This window comes from Anastrepha ludens, chromosome 3 (assembly GCF_028408465.1).
Source record: "Anastrepha ludens isolate Willacy chromosome 3, idAnaLude1.1, whole genome shotgun sequence".
Classification (NCBI taxonomy): domain Eukaryota; kingdom Metazoa; phylum Arthropoda; class Insecta; order Diptera; family Tephritidae; genus Anastrepha; species Anastrepha ludens.
The window spans coordinates 82524156-82549457 of record NC_071499.1 but is presented as its reverse complement, the minus strand read 5'-3'; positions in this window follow the sequence as shown (position 1 = coordinate 82549457).

Sequence of the window (25302 nt, the reverse complement as noted above, 5' to 3'; positions counted from 1 at the left end):
TTCAACGAAGAAAAATTTAGCCAGCTGTAACACATATTGTACCTTATTTAAGAGGGTTCAAAGTATTTTTTAAGCTAATAAAAAAAAAATCGATTTTTTGAAAAATTCACAGTAGACTTCCCCCTTAATTGGATGCCCAAAATCTATGAGTGGACTCTATTGCCTTATTTTTTGTAGAGTTGCATTAAAGATAAATGATTGCTAAAAATCCAGAAGCGTCTCAAGATGTGAGCAAAGTTGTCATTTGTGTGATGAAATGCGAATAAAATACTTTGTATCTTCGCTAAAGCCCACCCCGGGCTATGACGCTAATAGATGACGATGGTCTGCGGTTCGCTAGATCAGAATTTTGCACTGATTTTTCACAGTTCGCTGCATCTATGTATTTCAAAATAACTTGAAAATATATGAGAAGCTCACATGAAATTTCCAGGGATTACTTCCTATAGATTCGGCTATTTCAGTTGCTCAAAAATTGGAAAAAAATTCCTAAATATTTTTAACAAAATAATAAAATTTTATTAAAAAAATATTTGTTTTGAAGTATATTTTGTACTAAAAATTGAAAGTATTTTCTTTAATGTTCCCAATAAACGAATATATTCCCCTTTGAATATCTCTGTATCAAAAGTTAAAAAGCTTAAAATTATATTGTACAATATTTGTCAACATTTTTTCCAGAGCGAATTGAAAAGTCTTTATTATCGGGGAAGAGCTTTAGAGCAAACCTGCCGACTAAGGGTTCCTTTTAAATAAAAGATTTTTTTTTTATTTAGTTAGGGCAAATGACTGCCTTCCAACTACCAGGCTAAGACTGAATTGCCCGCCTTCTGATAGAATGGCTTTATTTTATACTATCTTTTTGTCTTCTCATCAATAAAATATATAATTACAACTAAACATTGTTACAAGTAAAAATCAATAACAAAATTATAAATTCAAAAAAATACTATACAATAAAATTGTGCTTAGGCTGACTTAAATTTAAATGGGTCATATGACAGAAAAAATGTATTTGGCGCGTGCCTTTATGTTTTGGGTTTCAAAAAAAAAAAGAAAAAGAATTTTGTCATTGAAATTAAAGTGTTTATTTGACAACAATGGCATTGACATTGAAATGGCTTAAATAATTTAAGTTTGAGCTCATTTACTATTAAAAATATATTTAAAGAATTCGAAAGAAGTTTGAAAATGAAGTGAAGGTACTCTACTCCCTATTAAAGGTGGTGCTGGTAAAGCAGTTGAGTTTGTCAGCTCATAATGAAACAAGGCGAATTCATTATTTGTTTTCTAGTTTCTCAAAACTTTGCTTTGACAATCAAACGTACAGAACATTGTTGTTGGTCTAGTGCCACCACCTTTAATGAATGCGCATTGATTTTTCCGGTTTGCTTCTAATTATACCCAAGCCTACGAATAAACCAATTTTTGAAAGAATTGATACATCAAATACATAGATATTACATAATATGAGTGCCTTGATTGAAATCAAAACTTTGTGCGTAACTACATTACATAACGAATTTATTTGTGCGTAACTAGTATTAGGTGGGCCCGGATTCAAAACCCATTATGGGCATGAATCATCAAAACATTTAAAAAGTTTTTTGCATAACGGTCGTTCCTCGACTGGAATGCATTTGTGCCATGAAAAAGGTCCCCATAGAAAACATTATTTGCCATTTGGTGTCTACATAGAACTGCAGGTCCTTCTATTTCTGGAAAATTATAAAGAAACAATGCAAAAACGTTTCATGCTTACTTAAACTTTTTTCTTCAAAGGAGCACCAAGGGAAGGAGCTTTTCGCTATCGGAGGCTTCCAGCGTTGCAGCTTCCCGTTAGTCGGTGAGAAGTCAAATTTACATACTACTGTGGGCAAAAAGTAAGGTCAATTTATTTGTCAAACTTCGCGGGATTAAAATTTCGCTCTAGTTATTTTTTTCATGAGTTGGCAGCACTGTTAATAACATCTAGGCCAACTTTCATGTGAATGCCATTATCAGTAATATATTTTCGCTTGTGTTTACCAAACGACCAATAGTGCATTTTTCGATTTTTACAATGTCTGATTTGATTGTGCAGAGAAGTGCCATCAAATTTTGCTTGCGGAGTGAAATTTCGGCTGCGGAAACGTGTAGCATGTTGCAGAAGGCATGTGGTGATTCGACCATGTCGCAGAAAAATGTTTATAAGTGGTACAAAGACTTCAAAGAGGATCGAGAACGTGTTGATGACTTGGAGCACTCCGGACGACCATCGACGTCAACAGATGACCAACACGTCAATAAAGTGAAGGAGTTAGTGCTCAAAAACCGTCGGTTGGCTGTTAAGAACCTTACTGATATGATCGAAATATCAGAAGGATCTGTGAACACCATTTTGAAAGACCATTTGTACCTACGAAAAGTCAAATCTCGTTAGGTGCCGAAAACTCTCAATTTCTTGGAAAAAAGTCGTCGCGTTGATGTGTGTGAAACAATGCTTTCAGACTATCAGGACAAGCTCAAATGCATCATTACGGGAGATGAGACTTGGATTTATGCTTACGACCCTGAAACAACCGACCAATCAAGCGAATATCGCGCTAAAGCTGAGGCCAGACTGAAAAGAGCACGTCAAAGTCGTTCAAAAATAAAGGTCATGATGACAGTTTTTTTCGATTTTCGTGGTGTGGTGCACTATGAATTCCTTCCACCTGGCCAAACTGTTAATAAGGAATATTATTTGAGCGTTATGCGTCGTTTACGTGAAGCAATTCGTCTAACAAGACCAGAATTATGGGCCAACAACTCTTGGTTTTTGCATCACGATAATGCACCGTCTCACACTGCACTCGTTCTTCGTGACTATTTCGCCAAAAATTCCACGCATATCGTTCCTCAACCACCGTATTCGCCTGATTTGGCTCCGTGTGACTTCTGGCTATTCCCAAAACTCAAGAGACCACTCCGGGGAACGCGTTTCGAGTCGATTGAGGAGATAAAAGCTGAATCGAATCTATTTGGCATGTTTCGGGGATTGGAAAAATCGTTGGCATAAGTGTATTTCATCGAGAGGGGATTATTTTGAATGGGATGAAATTGATTTACAAAAATAAATAAAGATTTTTCATTTAACAACCGAATTAACCATACTTTTTGCCCACAGTAGTACGTGGTGCCTTACTGTTGAAGCTCTCTATTACCGGGTGTCAGAGTCTAATGCCTCTTCTATGCATTGATTTTTACGCCTTTATAATACAGGTATAGCAAATAAAAGCAGATAAAATCTTATAAGCCGTACCATTTTTTCCAGTAATTGGGTCTGCATTGTTTAGGACAAAATTTTTAAATTTGTTAAAAAAACAAATTTTCCACGTCATTCTACTTTAAATAAAAACTTAGGAAGATAACTCGCCCTCCGACCGACCTCATTTAAGAAATTATTAACTCGCAGCAATTATTTAAGTCCCATCTTTTGCCGTGAAAAATAAATTATTTACATTATTTTCAGCCGTCACCGGGAAGTGTCCGAGAACATGAAGCAACAATATTATTGTGTCACATCAAATGACTGCCATAAATTTTTAATGAAAAGTCACAACATTAATTCTTTGCTATAACGGCAACAACAGTGCCACAAACAAAAGCCGCATTGTCTGTGACCCAAAATGAAATTAACGTACCGCCATTGCAGGTCTGGCTTCTGCCCTTGCGCTACCAGCTAACAATGCAATCGGAAATGAATACTATATATTAGGCACCAAAATGCAAAAATAAAAACATTAAAAGCATATAATCAAAATAAATATGCGACAGTTAAAACAGGTAACAAAAGCTTTAATCAAACTGATTTGTGGCATGGCACCGATGCCCGACAGCAAACGACAGCGATAGCAACAGAAACTGCAACAACAAGGGAAATTAACAATCAGCCACACGCGCACTGTGGCCCAGCAGTTTCCGCAATTGCTGCAACATTTGTAGTGACAGTTAATCCCCAGTTCATGTTCATGTGCAAGCGGAGCAGTCCCCAGCTTTCATTCTCTGCGCTGATGGGCAGGTGCCAGCGGCAGCCTCCACAGATTACAATTATACCACCAATACTGTCGAAGAATAATCACCACAACTTAGCCGATTAATGAATGCATAAATCTCTCTAATTACGTTGCTGTTGTTGCCAATAATGTTGATGGCAGAATGTCGACTGTTGTTATTTCTTTGACATTTCGCTGGGGCTACTGATGCCGATGCAGAACACGCGGACGACGCTTGGGGGACAGCAGTTTCTGGGACAGCCAGTAAAGTCAGCAGCCAAGTGTGGGACAACAATTTTACTAAAATTCTGTTGTGTGGGTGTTTCGGTTGGGTGATTGGTTGGTGGTGAATAATTTTGGAAATGAATGAGGAAACAGAGAATATGGAGCCACTGAAAAGGGACCACGTCAATTCTGGCAATAATCAAATACACGGCGTGAGTTTTACGAAATGTTAACACAATTCTTCTTAACTTTGTTATTTTTATTTATTGCCATTACACGTTGCTATTATGGAATAGTTTACGCGTAGTAACACCGCCCTAAAACAAGAGTATTCTGAATAAGTGCGGAAGCGCTAAATTCGGCCCAGCCCGAACTTTATATACTAGCGCAGATTTTAGTAGAATCTAATTTAGGCTGGCGGTTCATTTTTGGAATAATTTTTGAGTTATGGTTTGTGGGACATAAACAGAAGAAGAAGAAGACAATCATTGATTTTTTTTATTAGTCAGAGCAAAGTTTATTATTTATTATATTTTTGGTTTCCAGGCAGTTCACTCTGACTCGATGATCCATTACAGCCATATTTCTGTATCCTGTATGTTTGTACTTATGTAAGAGTTTAATTTGAAGAATCCGAGCTGTAGTAGGGTCTAAAAGGTCTTCGTGTTTGATAGAATGCCCAATATCATTAGTTTCGATACTGCAACCGGGCAAGGTGCATGCAATACGTACAACAGACGCTTCAGCTGATTCGCTGATTGACAGTATGAAAATATTAGACATAAGTGGTTAGGGGTAATCAGATGTTCAAAAAACTGCATTTGTTTTTTGCATTTTTTTAAGTATAATATCTTAAAAATATTGTGTGAAAATTTGTAGTGAATCCGACAAATACTTTTCGAATTCTTCAACAATTAACAAAGGGCGCTCGATAGGAAAACTTTAAATGCGTTTTTCTCAAAACTATGTTTTTTGAACTGGTGATCACGGTAACTTAAAAACCGCTTGGTAGATTGCAATAAAATTTATACTGGTTTTGAAAAACATAAAAAACTCGTGTCTGATCGAAGGATTTTTTTTTTTCAAAATTTTGATTTTTTTTAATATAACAATTAGTTGTCGGTTTTTTTTCTCAAAAATGTGAAAAATTATTGCCTGAGGCCGCCATATTGTTAATTTTGAAAAATTAAAAAAAAAAGCTTCGATCAGGCACAAGAATTAATAAAACTAATTTCTCTTGTCCGATTGATTTTATATGAATCTCCAAGGACTTGTGATGATCATCACAAGGGATTTTTGGAGAAACTGGCTTCACACAAACAGCGATAACCTTTGCAATTATTAATTTATTTTTTTAATTTTTTCTAAAGCTAATGCTATGTTTTATTTTGTAAAATAAAGCAATCTACTAGCAAAAAAAACTGAATTACTGATTACTCATTTTTTCGGGCCTCTGACTACCCCTAACCCCATAAGCGTTGTGTATAAAATCAAATGTATATTCTAGTACGAGATCCATATTTTTTCGGTTTTTAGATTTCTTCTTTTACTTCATGCGATGGGTCGACCTCATAGACCACGTTCACCTGAAGTTGTAGGAATATTATCTTTAAATATTACCTTGAATTCACTATCCCCCAAAGCGCTGTAACTTTTTTCAATACGATCTGCCTCATCCCATCGATCGTTAAACTTAGATAGTACATTTTTCTAAACAAATGTTCCAACTATGTCAGCTCTCTCTCTGATGACGGTGTAAAAGTGTCCATCAAACATTCTTTTTAACTCTGCACAATTTGTGCTTGACTTTTTGAAGAAGTCACACAAAACACTGCGAGCACAAACAAATTCACTCATTGTGATAACTAAATAATTAGAAATTTGCTAAATCAACTATATATTTGAAGGGAACTTTAGATACATATGCCAGACTCATGATTCAATAATAAAAAGATTGCTCAGTAAGCAGTTCGTGCCCTCTAGACAAATCAGCTCTCTTAGCAAGGCACTAGGTTGCTAACTCTAGAAATTTTGAGTAAAAGTGGAGGAAACGTAAAATGTGTAGAAAAAACATTTCATTTTCAATCTGATCTGCTTACAAGCACCAATTAGCTGAAGAGTTTGTATCAGTATGTCCAGAACTAGTATGATTAGGAATGCAACCGCTTAAGTCAGAACATGATTGAGTAATTAAGGCAATCCCATATTGATATATTAATGGAGAATTTAAAAAGGTTTATTCCTTATGATGTACTGATTTTGAAAGTATTCATGTTTTGCATAGAGCTAGCATTTCTACAAAGAGTTACAAACAGGGAGAATAAATGTGTAGTCCCGAAGCGCGCGATAACATTGTAGGCTTCATTATAATAAGTTGGGATTGACGGAACTTATTTCCAATAAGCCTATCTTTACACGGGGGGATGAAGTGTCCAGAGGAGGCTTAGCGAAGCACAGTACCAGCTTTCTGAGTATTGCTAAAAAATGGAGTAGTGAAAGTTTTAATGGTACAACTACTCGGCATACGGCAGTCCCTGGGAAAAGCTTATTGCATGTCCAAGGCACCTAAATGTCAGCGCCGATGACAGCAATGTGGGAATGTTGTTAGTAATGTAAAAATAATCGTGACTTGGAGATCGAAACTCTTGGGAAAAACGTGGTAAAATAAGGTGGAAATACAGTATGTGGAAATTTTTTTAGTCAATCAAATGTATGATTAATCCTTTTCTTCTATGAAAGAATTCATCATGACCCTATTTTATTTGGATAACATAATAACTTCATATTGGCGAAACTTCCCAACTTCGCGATTGGTTTTAAATTTAAAACCTAATTCTCAAAATATAATCTTGGATTAAGTGAAAGAATTGCTTTTTTTACCATATATTTATTTATACACATAAAAATGGGCATATATGAAATATGTTTATTTACCTTCTCCATAAAATATGTTATTTACGTAAATTCAAATATTAAGTATGTAAAATTAACTTTCTAAAGCTTTCGAACTTTGTTTTCATTTAAGTAAACAAATACTTTTTTGCCACCATTTTTACCAAAAAAGAATTAATTTGTTCCACTTTCTTCACCTTCTTAATTGCAACCTTTTGTAAGGGAGTGCCAAAAATCGAATGCCACAAGTGAGCAAACCTTTAAAAATTGAACAAGGCTGGTACCTATGGATTTCAAGTTCATTTTATATGATTCGGAACGAAGGGCAGAGTAAAAGTTTATTATTTCTCCGACATTTGTGGTTATTAAAGAAAATAGTTTTATTTTAGCTTGCGCCACATAAAATTAAAATTTACTTTGAGGTATATTTTTTCAAGCCGCTTTATTCAAGAAAATGTTTCATAAACTTGAAAGAAGAAAAATAACATGTCAAACTTAAGACAATATGAATGAATATACATACGAGTCAAGAATGATAGAAAGAAGATTGCGCCCATCAAGAGTGCGTGACGTCACGTTTACCGAGTTGTGCAGTGTTGCCAACCATTTGCTCTTCACAATAAATTTAATGCTTTTTTATATCCAAAATGCAAAAATTTTTAAGTTTCGTGTTTGTTTCTTTTTTTTAATTTAAAGCTACCGAAACTTTAAGTTAAAAAACAAACTATATTATTTAACAAAAAAAAGGTTAAAAAAGGTCACTCTGAGAAGATTTTAGTGCTAATGAAAATTTTTTTACTCTTATAAAATTTGATAATTTGAAAGTGCAAATTTAATTTTTGGCTCCATTTAAGGTTATGCAAGAATATTAAATCTTCTTCTCTCAACTCTTCTTAAGATTGAAAACCTATTTACACATTTTAAAAAGCCTTTGAATTTATTGAATGCGAATTAAAACCATAGAGATGTAATCGTTTCTTGCGGTCATCAATCCTTAGTGAGACATAGAGCATCAAGAGGTGTATTCATAGTGAAAATAAGCAACAAAATACCAGAAAATGCTCAAGAAACCATACTGACATTTTTACAAAAAGAGTACCTTATCTAGTTAATACATAACTTCAAATATAGCAAAAAAGTCGTTCCCTTAACAAAAGAGTCTCGCTTAACAAAAAAAACTCATAAATTAAATTGTACATAAGCATAACACATTTATAAAAAAAAAACGCACATTTTAAAGACAATTTGTCACGCATACAAAGTTCTTTAAGTGATTCAAAAAAAATTTGTTGGGTTATTTTCTCTGAATGGGCATTTTAGTGCGTTTTTATATCCAAAGCTAGGCAACACTGCATTAGCGAGAGAAAGATTTGACTGCCGAAAGCAGAAGAACACCAACAACTCCTGCAATCGCGGGCAATGCCACCAGATGTTAAAAAAAAGGAAAGCTAAATAAAACTGGGTGAATTATTTAAATAATTATTAAAAAATTTATATTTTACAAAATTATAAACATTACATTTTAATTAGAACAGCTAGAAAAATGTCATGAAGAAAGAACTAAAACTACGAGACTAAATAACAAAAAAAATGCTAAATCAAGTTACGAAAATGGTAATCTGGCCATACTGGAGCTAAAATCACGTAACTAGTTGTCAAATTCGCTGAGAGTAAAGTAACGGGACCACGATAGGCGCCATCACATTATTCTCTCCATCGTGCATACGAGTATATATATATCAGGGTCTATGTTTGCAAACAATTTGTATTCTGTCCAACAACAAAGTTGCATTTGAATTGGATCTAATTGCAACACATATTTTTGTGTCCGACAAACAAAAAACGGAAGAATGGAGTAACCAAACATTTTAATAAGATAAATAACAAGTCAGTGATAGAAAGCGTTAAACTTCGAAAGTCTAATTGGTTAAAAAGGATACCACTTAAAAAAGAGGCATTAGGAACCGACAATATCTTCTTGTGGATAATATTATGGTTTTACTTTTTGTCATTACCATAAGGCTTGTGCTGTTTATAACTGTATAACAATCCTAACACCTGAAATCCTTACAGAGAACACCGCTGTAGATTATTATCCACATCATCGCCCAAGTACCAAGCCCCGACTTGTTTGTGGCAATTAGATGTACTGTACCAGAGAATTATGCCATGAAGACCCATGCAATACTCTTTGGTGCCACTTAGTCATGGATTACCACTGATTGCATTAATTTCAAACTGAAATGATTTTCCAATAGGCCTCCCTTTGATCTAGCCTACGTTTCTGGGCTATCGGACAAAATTCATTCGAGTACCTTACACGCAGAATCGATTAGACGTGTGGATTTGTAACCAGACGGATTCCCTGCTGATTTTCTGATTTGGGAAGAAAAATTAATAGAGAGCTGGAAACTGTGGATTAACCTGCATTATGTAGAGATGCTTTGAGCCTAACAGCCACTCATATTAGCAGAGAACTACTCTTTTAATTACAGCGAAGCACTTAAAACTACGGCGAAAAAATCTGAAGAGCAAAAAAAGATGGCATGTTAACCAGCAAATGAAAAGCATGCTCTCAAGCATACGTACGCTCTTCAAGCCAGTTGAGAACAGAGACGATTACCAGAGCCTCTCAAACAACAACACCAACCATTGGAAATGACAAAGAAAAGAGTTAGGTCGCTATTCGAGAGCGATCGAGCTACCAATCAAATCACAGATCAATATGAAAACGCTCCAGAATTTTTTCCCCACCCACTCATACAAATGCTAAGGATAAATTGTCACTGGCTGGAGAGAGTAATAAAAATTCTGTCGTCTATTAAAGTACCAATGGCGAACTAGAAAACTTTAAAGACCCTTCGACCAATTAAGTACCTAGTGAAATGGACAATGGTAGACATAACAAAAAAAAATCTTAATAAAACCTAAACCCGTAATAAAATACGTATAAATAATAAAAGATAGAGGCTGTCATTGAAAGTATAAGTCGAGTATGCGAACAGAAAAGCATTCACGACTGTGACAGCACTGTCGAAGCTCATGGTGAATGTATGAGGATCAACACAAAATTGCTGTCTGATCTTGGCTAATATCTTGCTTTCGAAGATAACAGTCTATCTACCGGTTGTGTGCATTACGCGTGTGTAATGCATTTAAAACGGTGTCTGGCAAGGCAGCCCTAGTAATATCTAGGATGCATTTTTTAGACATACTTGCGAGACAAGCTGCCCAAATACAATAGTAAGAGACCTCGTGAAGCGATAAAAGCAAACTCCATCGATGAGCGGCAGAGAAAGTACGATAATTTTACAGAAAAGTGTCTGACACACAAATGCATCTCTAATCTAAATCATTGACTAATGAGTTCACATCGAGAAGTAGACCGTTCTGACCCAGGTCTTGCAACGAAAAAGTTATAGAAGATGTTCCCCACATTTTATCCTCATGCTCGCAATTTCATTCTGTAAAAAAAACAATTGTACAGAGCTTTTGGAGAACCTCATTCGCGGGAAACATTCGTGCAACACATGCTAGGCTTAAAGAATATATGGAATGCAGCATGCGACTTAATGGTCGAGACTGTGCAAGAGGTGAGACGTTTGGAAAGACTGAGAGACAGCAGTGGTGGCTAATCGCTTTCCCTCTGCTATGATTTCATATTTGCTGGTAGTCACATCGAGAGAGAAGATTGGAATAAAGAGGCCTAAGAGGGTTTCAGAAGGCCACCTGAAGGTAGCGCGCACATAATAGTTATCCCAATTAATTGAGAGGTGGCCAATACTATGGCCGGCAAGGAACGCCGATGGATTTTCACGTATGGAATCAATGAAACACTTCATAGCCCATGGGATGACTCCGATCGATAATGTGGATACGAGCTGTCGCTACGAGGCAACATTTAAGAACAGGCGCCGTGAAAAGTAATTTAAGAAAAATAATGAGAATTTGTATCAGGAATTGGGGCAAATGAATTATAATAGGTGAATAAGTTTAAATTGTAAAGTTTTTAGTCACGCATTTTTACAATTTTTTTTTCCTTATACAAATTTTCCCTCCCCTAGTTTAGCTCGCAATCCGCCTACGGGTTACGTCTTTTATTTAAGTATTAAACAGTTTTCGATAGCTAAAAAGTTATGCTAGTTTCTTAAATAGTTTGCGGAAAAGCTTCATTCAATTTTTGTTTTTTTTTTTTGCTGATGTGAAGTAAGAAACAGTGGGTGAAGAATTGTTAATTTAAATCTTTATCAAACAGTCATTTGTAACGCGCAGGACTTCGCTCAAATTGTATTGATAATTTTTTTAACTGAAATATCCTTTAACTAAAAAGAGAAAACACATATCGGGTTCTTGAAATAACATATAAAAGAGTTAATGTAAAAGCAAAAATAAACATATATTAATTTTTAAATAAACTTTAAAATCGAATATCTCAAACCCGGTTAAGTTTTGGGCATCATGACATGTAACCAAATTTATCAGAGACAACCCAAATTATAAAATTCGTAAGTATTGAGGACGACTTTCCCGGTAACACTATATATATATATATATATATATACATATATTAGGGCGAGTCGATTTAAAAATCGCTCATTGCTATGTGAAAATCGTGTTCTAGGGATCAAAATAAGAAACTTTGCTGACGGAACCATACCTCTAAAACGAATTCTGATATCCCCCAATTTGGGTCGAACGAAAAATCCCACTTTGACCCATTTAGAGTGCTCCAATCGAGTCCAAATGTATGACCAACCCCCACTAACTTTGGACCGCTGATCCACCCATGCCAGTGGCACACCCCCTGGAACTCCCCTGGGGGGTTCCCCATACAATAATTTTAAAATATCACCATTTTTGGCCTTTACATGAGAAAAGAAACTAAAAAGTTCGACTCAAATTGGGGGGCATCAGAATTCGTTTTAGAGGTATGGTTCCATCGGCAAAGTTTCTTATTTTGATCCCTAGAATATGATTTTCACTGAGTAATGGGCGATTTTTTTGCCTCCCCACAAATCGACCCGGCCTAATATACCTATATGTATTTCATGGCTTAAATAATGGGAAGGCTTGCCTCGGCTTGCCGATATATGACCACCTCAGGTGGTTAATGTCCGCAGGTGGGATCAAGCTTCGACTAACCTCGCTGTATGTCGCGAGAAAACACTCTGTGCTGAGCGCCGCTTTAAATATGTATCTATTTTTTTACCTGACAGTAAATGAGAAAACTTCGCTGTCAATTACGTAGCATAATGTTTTTGTGGAATATTTTTCCCAGTGTTCTGATTGAGTGGATCAAAAAAAAATAATAAAAACACTTTAATCAACTCAGCACAAAACGTGGCCCGCAAACGAAGTACAGAAAACCCGCACGTAATCTCCCCCGGAGTAAGTTAATGCTCTCATTTATCGCAACCCCCTGGAAGCGCCAATGCCCACCCACTGGACAAAGACTAAGTGACGCACATAAACTTGATGGAATCCCAGGCAATAAAGGTGAAAAATTATTCAATGATTTTTGTCATGTCGCGTGTAGCCAATTGAGTAGAAATTATTAATTTAGTGCGGGAATAAATTACATTAGTGCGGTTGCTGAATTGATGAACACGCGTATTTTGGAAAACTATGGAATGTCAGTGGCACAAAAACGAAACGAAAAAAGTAATTGATTAAGCAAGCCAGTAAGCGTATAGGAAGATTTTTATCTGCTCCTCCTGGTGTGGCAAGGAAAATATAATATAAAGAAGTTTTGACCAATAACACCTGACTTTCATTAACATTTGTTTTTGTTCTATTATTTTTTGTGTACCCTCTTCATCAACTCTGAGGTAACTTAGCATCTTTTCCTTCTAAGATCAAAGACCTTAAGCCGCTGCACCCGTGTGCGTGTGTGGACCGTGGTATCAACCTATGTATTTGTATGTGTGCGGTAGCAGGCAAACAAGATCAAAGCGCAAACAAGTCACCACTTGTCACACACAAATACCATTGGCGGCGATTGACGATTGCCCTCCTGCTTTTCATTGTTCGCTTTGTTGCCTACCGCCGATCTAATTAAGTCATTTTGTCTTGAAATTAAATTAGGAAAATTAAAATGTAAAAGATTTACTACATTTTACTATGTGACAATTCAGGAGGCGCAAGAAAATGGGGAAAAAATCCCACTACTACACAATTTTAAAAGAAATTCTTCACCGCACACGAAACTCTCGTATATGTATGTGTGTATGTACGTGCGTAACTGCCAGCATAGTCAACCGAAAAGCGTTGACACACGCTGATGTTGCACCTTTAGCTGTGTGGTGGCAATTGCAGCGCATTCTTTCGTTTTTGTAGCATCATATTTTTTATACTCAATTTTACTTGATGCCATTCCGCAAGTGCTATTAATGATCAAAACGATGCTTTTGAATAAATGTGTGGGCCACCCACGTACCGCATTGCAGCGTCAGTTTGCTGAGAAGTTGCAGGTTGCTGAGTTAGCTATGCCACCACAATGACTGTCCTTTCATCTGTTGCTTTTTTACTATTTTCACTTAGTTGTCACTGTTGCTTCTTTGACAATCTGCGACCTAAAGTGTTTGGCTCCTTTAATGCTTGGATATAATATATGTATATATTTTTGGTAACCCTATAGGAATTGCTTTCAATAATATAGAGGCGATGAAACCAACTTTATTTTTTAATCCTATTTATTTCAAACCCTTAAACCGACTTACAGTTTCCAAGGTCTTAAAAATTTTTATAATTAAAACTCGTTGGTATGATTATTTTCAAGTGTGAACGATGACTCTTACTTGGTTGCCAATCAAATCTGTTTAATAAAGCCCAACCCAAGCTGAAATACGGCGTATGATAATGCCATTCAAAAAAACCTTAAGTTTCAGACTCTCTTCATCACTTGATGATTTATCTATAAATATTTTTTATCTGAGAATCAAACCATTAAATTCTTATGCAAAATCGGTTGCTGTTTCCATCATATATATTAGTTAAAATAATTTTTTCCGTCATATACATAGTTCTCGAGATACTGCCAAATAACGGTTTTGGATTAAAGAAAAAATGTAGATCACAGAAATGTCGAATATGTGGAGCATCCGTTAACAGATTAAAAAAGGTAATTTGAAATGAAAGGCAAGTCAATTTGCTGTAATTTTTCATCAATGAAGTATTAAATATAAATACTTTCAAGATATCTGGAAAGCAGAAATAGTTTTCTTCCAAAAATATGTCTACAAATTTCGGTATAACGATTTTCTATTTTTGCTTTTTTTAGGAACTTCTTAAAACTAACAAATGTAGAAAAATTCAAGTTATAAATTAAGATATAAAAGTTATTCGTATAATAATAAGAATAAAAATGTTGCAATGCCCTTATTATAGCAAAATTCAACAAGTGGCGAACACAGTATCGACGCTTGTGATACCATTAATGATTTTCTTAGTAATAAATTCTATTTATAAAACTACATATCAATAACATCTTTAAAAAAAAATATTCCAAGGACAACAACCACTGACTCATCGGCCGATTTTACGAGTACATAGGAATTGGATCATCTGGTTCTTGGGCGTTTTAGCTGTAAGCTTTTTTCTCGTTTAGTTTTTTCCTTAAAAAGTGCAATCAGTTTGGGCATTTTAAGAATTTGACCCTAAAATCATTGAAATTGCTCTAAATTCCAGAAATACTCGAATCAGAGATCAAAAGCTATCGGAATCGAAAGGAACAAAAACATAAGGGAACGCTTTATTTAGTTCTTTCCAGCATAAGAGAACTCGCATAGTTGTGAGAGAACGGAATAAGTTTACGGACACACGATTTAACCTCAAAAGTTGGTCGATCAGGTTCACAATAAAAAGGTGGGGCAAGGTATGATTTATTAGCCCTATTGACGATTAGACTCACCGTTCTTAAGTTACTCAATTTCTTTCCTCTACCTCATCCAACCCCAGCTTCCTTATTAAGCTCAGGATAGAGCTGGGTTGGATTCAGCGTATGTGCCTTTCCTCTGGCTGCAGCTGGTCAAGATGTCTCAACCTTATCCGCGCTATAGCGCTGCATACCAGGAGAAGATGCATTGGAGTCTCCTGGGATTGGTCGCAAAAACGTCAAGAGTCCGTGGACCAAATCCCGATCATGTGCAGATGACTTCGTAGACTTATTAGACTTACGGAGCTCAAAAGCATGATTAGTCGGATTTAGTTTTTCACTACAGCGGGTGAGACCGACTTATGTGCCAAAGATGAAGAATAGGAGAATAGATAAACATATAAAGTTAAATGAAATACATAATGCATTGTTTTTTTTTTTCTTGATTACTATTTTGATGAGCATGGTCTCTCTTAGTTAATATCGTCTTAGCATTGTTCCAGCCTGTGTCTATGGAAGATACGTCTTTCCCAGGTGTTCTTTTTCCGGCCTCGGCTTCTGCTTCCCTGAGGATTCCAATTTAGGGTAATCCTTGTTATGGAGCGGTTTTCTATGAAGGTGGCATATCCAACTCTATTTCATGCGTATTAGCTGGTGAAAGATGGACTCCTAGTTCGTTTGTCTCCACAGCTCTCCGTTACTTATTATATTAGCCTGAATATTCGGCATATTATTTTCAAGCGTTTGTTGGTGAGACACTGAGGCTTCTGTGTAATCGCTTTCGAAACAAGCCACTTTTCACTTTTATACAGCAGCGTTGACTTGACACAAGCGTTGAATATCCTGAGCTTGGTCTTTCTGGAAATTTGCGAGTTTGCTCAAATCAAGTACTTAACACTTAGAAGGCACTTAACAAAAATATACATTTTTAACAGGGAAAGACAACAATTTCTGTATTTAGTTGAAAATCATTCTATTTTTCGGGACATTTAAAATTTAATAAATAAAATAAAAATAAAAGAGAACTATACGTCCCCTCATGCCCGTTTGTTTTTCTTATAATTGAGTGTTAATTATTCGGTGTTAACATAAATCGATCGGAGTCATGGGTTCCTTTTTTCAATAGTATTTTTCGTCCAACGAAACATCAAAAAGTACATACTTTACAAATGTATATTACAAGACAATTCCAATATTTTTTAAATTAAAAAATGAGTGAAAATGCAAATAAAACAATACTTTTTAATTAAAATATTCTCAATCGTAATTAGCGTGGGTAATACTTAACTCATCTGTACTATTCTTAAAAAAAAAACCAAAAACAAAAAACGAAATAAGCGCGGTTTTTATGAGCAATTCTATATAAGTATGTACATATGTATGCATATACAAATGTAAGTGCTAACAGTAATGCTTATTGTGTGAAAATTTTCATTTGCGGTAATGTAAACGATTACAAATAATGCAATAAATATGTATGTAATTTCTCCATGATCTGTACATCTTAGTTACTTACCGAAGGAGCCCACATTAACATTAACATTGACACTATTATTAACATTAATTATTATTAGCTGAATACAATTTTACATAACTTTTGCTTCGTGAAGCATTTCATATGCATTAACAGGAGTAGTGCGCCTGCAAATGTGATTTCAGATGAGCAGCGTTGTTAAGGGGTCCCGGTGGTCTAGAGCTGGAAAATTTAGGGTATTTTCAGGAATTTTTTTTACAATAAAATAAATGAAAAACGGTATTTAAATTTTATAGGTTTTTTATTTAACTTCTTTTACATACAAAAATGAAGAAAAAAAAATTTATTTTAATAATTTAAAAAATGGCGCTGAAGTTGACCCTCCAAAACAAATTGGAATTGGACGGTGTTGTCCAGTTTGGCTCTTCTATTTATCTGAAACACAAAAATCAAAAAGTATTAATCAGTATGACTGTTGGTAGAATAAACAAAAAAATTTACAAACTAGCGCGGTTTTGAATTTGACACTCTAAAAATCATTTTTTTTTTTTTAATTTTTTAATAAAAGAAAACGAAATATATGACCCTAGTACGTGCGATATCCATTGATGTTGTGAACACCATATTAAAATTTTAGATAATATGGTTGGATAGTTTTGGGTTTTTTGACAATACCAGGCCGAAAAAAGTTGTTGCGAGATAAATGAGTTTAAAGTTTGGAGTACAGGAGCGCGTGGACCGCTCTCTACCTAGTTAATGGACTGTAGAAGCTATAGTATGGGGAATTTCTGCATGAAAACTTCACAGTATATTCTTAAGATACTATATTTTCGAAATATCTAAAAAACAAAAAATCGATTTTATGAAATTTTTAGACCATCGGGTCCCCTTAAATGGACGTGTATGTTGGGTTTTAAACAATTTTTGTTACATACGGCTGCGAGAATCCCTTTCAGGATCCATATCCAAAATTAAAAAAAGAATCCCTACAGCCACTCTCCTGCTTTACGAACCCAAAAAAAAAACGGTTTTAAAAACGTATGTAAATTGGTATAGATTGAGAATTAAATAATAAAAAATAAAATGAAGTAAAAGTAAGAGTGTATTTTTTGGGGCAATTTTGCCAACATTTACGCTGGAAAGTGTAGAGTTTGGCCTATATCCAATGTACTAATCCATCTTAGTTCTCGTTTCTTATTTTTATTTTTACATAGATGCCATGCATTTTTTATTTAAATTTATTTTCAGCAAACCCGTATTTCTTCCTAGTATATTTTACAATAAAGGGTGTAAGCCGCAATCAATATGTTGGCTAATATTATAGTTTTCGTATTTCTTAGAAATTTCCATAGCAGATTTCCTCCCGGGTACCTGTGCCGGCACCAACTCGTTTATTATTTATTCCTGCTCTTATGCTTATCAAAGCGTTGCATATCCTCCCATGATACTGTGCGCATTCTCTGTCGTAATTTCACTTTTCACTATTCTATTTTTTACAATCATAATTATTTTCAGTTTTTCAGGTAGCTGCGCGTTCAACATAACAAAAGCGCATATCCTCCACCGATGGTGAGTGAGATGGTTTTTATTCAATTTTATCTCCATGTTTTTATTTTTATTTTAAATATGCATTCATTTCTCGCAACGTTTTCCATAATCTCTTTAATCCGCTGCTTGGTTGAGAATTTTTATAGTTTTCTCTCGACTCTTGGCCGTTTCCTCATAAAACAAATATCCGCGGCCAAAAGAAAAATTTGAAAATGGTAAAATAAAATTTAGATACGAAAGGGAAGCGATGATGAACTATAATAGAGCGGTGACAAAGGCGTAGTAAAAAACTGAGTATAGAAATAATATCCAGGTCAGTTTACAACAATTGCCAGTGCATCCAAAATATATGTACATACATATCTCTTTTACTTATGCTTTTTTATTGCAGTTTTTTCCGCGCATTGCTCACTAAAAATTTTTAACTTATTATTTTTAATTCCATCGGACATTTTTCAGAATATTCCCATTCATGGTTTTATTTGCTTTGTCGCTTGGTTGCACGCTCTTTAGTCTCGGAATTTTTTCCGGCAGTTATTTTTTCATTATTGTCGCAGATTCTGTGATAAATGGCCGAAATAGCTTGAAAATGTTGTAAAAAAGAGTGGGATCAGTTAGTTGCCTAGCATGTTGACTGTCTGCTGAGCTGGCATGTCGTTGTGCGCAGAGCCGCATGGGCTATAATAGCGCTAGTTTAAGCCAGGTTGCTCTACTCATCATAACAATCGAATACACACAGTACAGTGATATGAATAAAATGAAAAAAAAGGAAAAACGCAGGTGACAGATGATGGCCTTCATTCCTATTATGTTTCATTTACTTTCAATAATCTTTTCGGTTCATTGTTATTAGAGTTGGGTCAACTATTTAAACGGTCATCCAACCAGTGAGGTAATGGAGACTGAAGATTGGTGAATTTTTATGTATGAGTAATACATTTTTGAATAGGACACATATCTTACTAAATATTTTTTTGAATCAAGTAAATGTAAGGATATGATGCACTTTCACAACTGAAGGGCTCGTGTTTACAAACATTTAGGTTTGATGCATACATCTTCCGGTTCTAATACTTAAGGGGTTACAAACGTCCAGAATCAATTCAAGATTCGATATTTTTTCGATATTTCGAAAGTATAGTATCTTAGGAATATACTGTGAAATTTTCATTTGGAAATTCTCAATATTCTTTTACAGCCCATTAACTAGGTGGAGAGCGATCCACGCGCTCTTGTACCTCAAATTTCAAACTCGTTTTTTCCGAAGCTACTTTTTCCGGCACGATCTGCATGATAACTCATACAGTTTTTGATATTGTTTTATGAGATTTTTTTTTAATATTCAACTTCTTTAATATTGTTTTCTCTATGGGTTTGATTTTTTTAATATATATTTTTATTGAATAATTTTATAAACATAATTAAAGTGTGACATATATGCCATAAAACCCGCACTTTTTTTAAAATGCCGTAAATACCAAAATTTTTGGAAATTCAAAAATTCGGCTCGACAGAGTATAACTACAACTGTATTTCACAAAAATTTTTTTTACTTTTTACAGATTCATCAACATTTCAAGGAGAAATGATGCAGATCGTGGAGCAACTTTTTTTATTGTACTTTGGGTCACGTGATTTTTTATATATATTACTAAGTTTTGTAAAGCAAAATTAAAATACAATTTTTACTAAAGTTTAAGTAGATACAAATAAATAATATATAAAATTGTTTAATATTTATTTCTATTGATATCCTCTTAAAACATATTGTTTGACTCACGTTGATTTTTGTCAAGGATGAAGAAAACATTTTATCCGTGTCACTTTGGTTTATTCAAAATTAAGTCGTTACATATAATAATACAGTAGAGCGCCGATTATCCGAAACAATTGGTGCAGAGGGTGTTCGGATAATCGATTTTTCGGATAAACGAACATTTGCGAAATTCTAGTTCTTTGTTGAGGGTAGGGTAATAAAACATGTCATTGGATTAGGAATACATATTATGTATGCAATGTTTTTTAATGATACACTAGAGTACAGTACATATTATAAATAGTCACATACACATTCAAGTAGGGATTGCACACACGGTACATAAATACATATGTCTAAACATTTTTTAATAGTACAAAACTAATCTAAAAAAAAAAAGTCGAACATATTTGTTTGCTTAAGTTTTGAGACTCGTTTTTTTGCCGCCAAATCTCTTAGGCGTTTTAAAGACTGCACAGAATCGCATTCGTCTTGGTGTCCCAACCATTTAATAGCAGTCTCAAATCATTTAAAGGCTTCTTCATTGGACCGACATTTTTCAGCTGAGACGATGTCATCACTAATTTCGTCTTCATCGTCGTCATCTTCAGGAACTTGAACCTGTGCTATTATATCGTCGTCTGTCAACAATTCGTAGCCAGGATCATCCTCGTCAAATTCTAGCCATTCATGAACGTTTTCTTGGTCACATTCTTCAAATCATGAAACCTCTTTCATCAACTCAACCATTTCTGAAACAAAGTTTTCATTTGTTGGTTCTTCAGATGTAAGGCTAGCTTCAGATACAACTGCTGGACAAAGCTTATTCCAGGATTTCTTTAGAGTAGTCGCTTTGACATAAGCCCACGCTTCTGCTGCCATGTAAACAGCATCCTTCAAGTTAATACCTTTGTAGATTTCAAGAATTGTTTTATCTTCCTCTTGGCCGGGGTGGCAAAAAAATCACCTTAAATTTTCCATCTTCTCTCTGAAGTGAAGGGTTTGAGGGATGACTTGGAGAATTATCAATCACTAATAAAATATTTCCAGTGACTCCAGTTTCTATCTGATGTTTTTTAACCGCTGGAATGAATACATACAATACTTGAGTGTCCATCCTGAAATTAATGAGAGATTGCCCAAACAAAACTGTCGGCGTCGGATGCGCGTTCGCTTCGCGGCACGATAACACCACCGACGCTATTATATTTAGGAACTGCGATGCTAACTTAAATTCATAAAGCGCGTGACAGAAAGCAAGTATGTACATATGTACAACGCTGTAACATGCTATCGATGAAGACACGGAAAATGCCAAAATCATGACGTTCCCTTGCGTAGCTCTCTGAGTCGTTTCTATTTCATTTGTACATACTTTTTTTTATTCTTTATATCCGAAAAAGGTGTCATGTTTCCTTTCGGTTAACCGACGTTTCGGATGACCGGCTTTCGGATAATCGACGCTCTACTGTATATATAACATAATATATATAATAATTATATTTCAATACTCAAATAATTTAATTTCATGAGTTCTTCCATACCGCACTGTAAACCCATCGCTGGTGATAGTCGTCTTTGTGTCGTCGGTGATTTTAATTTATACCGCTTGAATTGGTCCCCACTTAGAAACTCGACTACTTTTATGGATTCTAACGTAAATTATTTAGCCGAAATTCATGTCATTGATAGTTTTTATGCTTTGATTTATTACAAATTATTGCTCCAATATCTTTTAGTGATAAACATTATGCTCTTCTTTCTCTTGAGTTGGAATTTTATGAATTTTCTGAGGTATCCGATAAGCCTTACATCAAATTCAACTACCGCGCGATACTTACTTACTTATATGAATTCAATGTAAGTTAAATCAACGTTACATAGTCTGAGGGCTCCATCCTAAATTTAAATTTCCGTTACTTAAAATGTTGCTGAGCCTTTTAATCTTCAAACGACTAAAACAAACAAAAGTTAAAGATCTTACAAGTGAGAGCTACCAAAGAACTGCTATCAAAGTAGGCTTGAACGATGCTTTAAAACTAATCCCAACAATAGCAACAATAGTGCAACTTAATCCAACACAATTCCACGAACAAATCCGTGCACAATTCATTTCATGGACGCGTGCTTCGGTAAATACAACTGCAAATATGTATCCACAAATACACATGCACTAATCCATATAGCCATACATGCGCGTTCCCATATTTATACAAGTACATATGATAAAATAAAGTGAGGATTAAAATACAACATTCATTTTGTGGTTTCTGGTTGCATGCTTAGCGGTCGATGCGAGGCATTTGTGGCTATAACAACAACAAATATGTGGAATATATGTAGAATCCTCCGCTAACTGCCACTCTGGCTGTTTGTCACCACCATCGTTGACTTTGTTCGAGGGCAGCAACATTTTGTCTTCTGTTGTTTGCTTGCGTTGCTGCTGTTGGGGATTTCGTTGGGAGTGCGCGTGCCGGAGAAGCTGTGTGTAAGCCTATACAAATAGATGGCAGCAGTTCCTACTAGAGCTTTTGTGACCGGTTGTACTTCAAACATAGTAGCATTTCGTAATGTTTTAGATGCTTGGCTTAGGGACAGTGCCATGGCTGTAGCTCTGTTCATAGGCCCCCTATCCGGCGCCACATTGCTCAAATCCTTTGCAGTACTTTTCTACTTTTGAATTTTACTCCTATTCGAGTTCATGCATACGACTATGAGTATGCAAGTATGTGTTCGCTTGAGTGTTGCAAAACCGCTTGGCGCTTAAGTTTTACCACTTTTATTTATTTTTATCATTTGTATCCTACTCCATTCATTTTGCTTTATGTTTTGTCATTGTTTGCCCACTTTTCTATGTCTTCTTAGCTAGTTCTTGATTTTGTTTTTTTTTCTTGTTTTAGTTTCCCGCTTTTGTGCTTAATATGAAAAGCTGTAATGACTGCCCAAAAAAGAGGGGAGCTTTTACTATTTGTTTTGCATTTTCACATGCTGGTGACATATGTATGTATGTGTTATACACCGCACACCCACACATGCATATGCCAAAACACATTGACGTGCCGAGATTGTATTTATTGTGTGTTGGCTTACAAGTGCATATGTATTAGTGTTTATATGTGTATGTACATCTCTATCTCGCAGTGTGTGTGTGTAAATGCATGGCTTTTACATCAGTGTTGACATGGTTTTTTTTTACATTTAATTTTATTTACACTTTTTCTTTCTCGCTGCGCGCATTGCACTCGAAAAGACGTCGAACTCAAAATTTATGTTTTGCAATTTTCTATTTTTTGCGACTCTTTCCTGTCTACATTTTTTTTACTATTTAAAAAAATGTTACCGCTGAGTATGTGTTGGTAAGCCCAACCATATACATACATATACACATACATATACTAACTGATTATGAAATGCTTGTGTTAGCCTTCTCTGCACATCACTTCAGCGGTTCTATACAATTTGCAATCAGGATGTTCGCCAGCTCCTAGCATCCTTTTGCTGGTGAGTGTATATTTCCATCTTCTGTACACACGTCTTCTCCTATGGCATCCATCGTTCATTAATTCGCTCGCTTTGTTTTCCACAAACAGCGTGTAATTTCCATAAGAGTTCACAAAAAAATTTTTCCTTCAATCCCATAATAAGAGTGTAGACGGTGCGTATAGTGGGACATTTCGGAAATTTCAGCTGCTGAATAGGCGTATACTCCTTGGCTTGTGGGGACATAATTTCTTAAAAAAAAATTAATAACTCTGCATTTGTACTGGCGGGTTCTTCTGCCGGAGGTAAACATAAATATATGTAAATAATTGACGCGTACATCCTTGTTAGGTTTTTGACTGAGTTCAACTTGTTGACTCCTTCAATTTATGGAATATTAGAATATTAGGAAAAAAAGTGCGTGTAGCGTCGTACACATAACACAAGTGAAACTTTCAAGGCAGACAAACAAAGAGGGAGAGACCCGAGAGAGAATGAGAGAGAGAGAGAGAGAAAGAATATATATCTAAATAAATTTACAAAATTTGCAGAGAATACAAATAGACAAAATTTACAAAAACAGGAGAAGGATTGACCGGTGTAGGTAAACGCCGGACACAAACCGTGGCAACAACGCGCACTTCTCCGAGCCTTTATCACCCGCACAAACGCAGCGATTTCAGGACCGCAGCAACGACACAAATTACCGCAAGGCAATACTAATAAATCTGACGCCGGAATTGATAGCATTTTATAGTACGGACAAGCACTAGCCATGAAACGGAAATAAGCGCCAAATAGTAGGTACCAAAAACAAAAAACGCCAAAAAAATTGGGACCAAAAACGCCCCAAAGGAAAGGAAAGGCATCAAAGAAATATAACGCCAAAAAGTAGGCACCAAAAATATATTTCCTACAAGTTTGCACCTACAAACAAGCGCCAAAAAATATGCAGTGTTGTTTCTCACTAGAAATCACAAGGTAAAACTCATTAAAAATAGCCTAAAGTGTATCTAAGATATATATAAGGTATAGCTCTCTGTCTCCTTTTCCTCTACGTTTTATCTTTTTTCTCTCTCGCGGAACGAAAATGCCCAAAACGTTGCATGGCCTTGAAATTTTACTCTCCATTCTCTCCACTTTCGCTTCAAAAATCTTTTGTATCACTTGGTGCTTCACACCCTCAGTGGGTTTCGAAGTCGAGCCATAACGAATGGAAGTCAAGCCTAAACCCATGCGATAGTCGAACTATGTAGATATATCCAAAAACAAAAAAAACATCGATTTTTTAAGGGGCATCGAATAATTACTTAAAGATGGCGGTAAGTATAAAAAAACAACAAAGCAGTTGGACGAGACAAAATACCCGCGGAGATATAGAAGATGCTAAGAGATGACGACGTTAACTTTCAATGCAACAAAATCATAAATAACGGTATACCAAAAGCATGGCGCAACAGTCACCTAATACCGCTTAATACGAACAACCGTGATGCCAGACAACGTAAGAACTATCGTTGTATGATAGATGTAAACCTGAGAAAAAGTAGTTTTCGCCCGTATCAAAGAAGTGGCGCATGTCACTGAAAATCAGTTTGGCTTTGTAAGCAACAGATATATACCATTCCCACATTCTGACACCAGGTGAAAAAATCTTGAGTGCAACGAAGAATCTTCATGCCATATTTATAGACCTTGAAAAGGCGTTCGATCGAGTTCTAGTGTGGAAGACACCTAGAGAAAAGCATATTTCATAAAGCGCTGTAAATGTGATGAAGTATATGTACTTATGCGACATCACAAGTCTTATGTGCTAGTGGTGTATCCGACAAGTTTTCCATAAACGTGGGGTACATCAGTTTTCGGCCTCAGTCCCCTTATTTTCAATCTGTTTACGGATACTCTAACACGCAAACTACCAGACGCATTGCCTTGGACACTGTTCTAAGCCGATGATGTTGCGCTACTACATACCTATGTATATGAGAACGCAGATGATTTACAAAATAAATTCTCACAGTGGGCTGAAGTTTTGGAA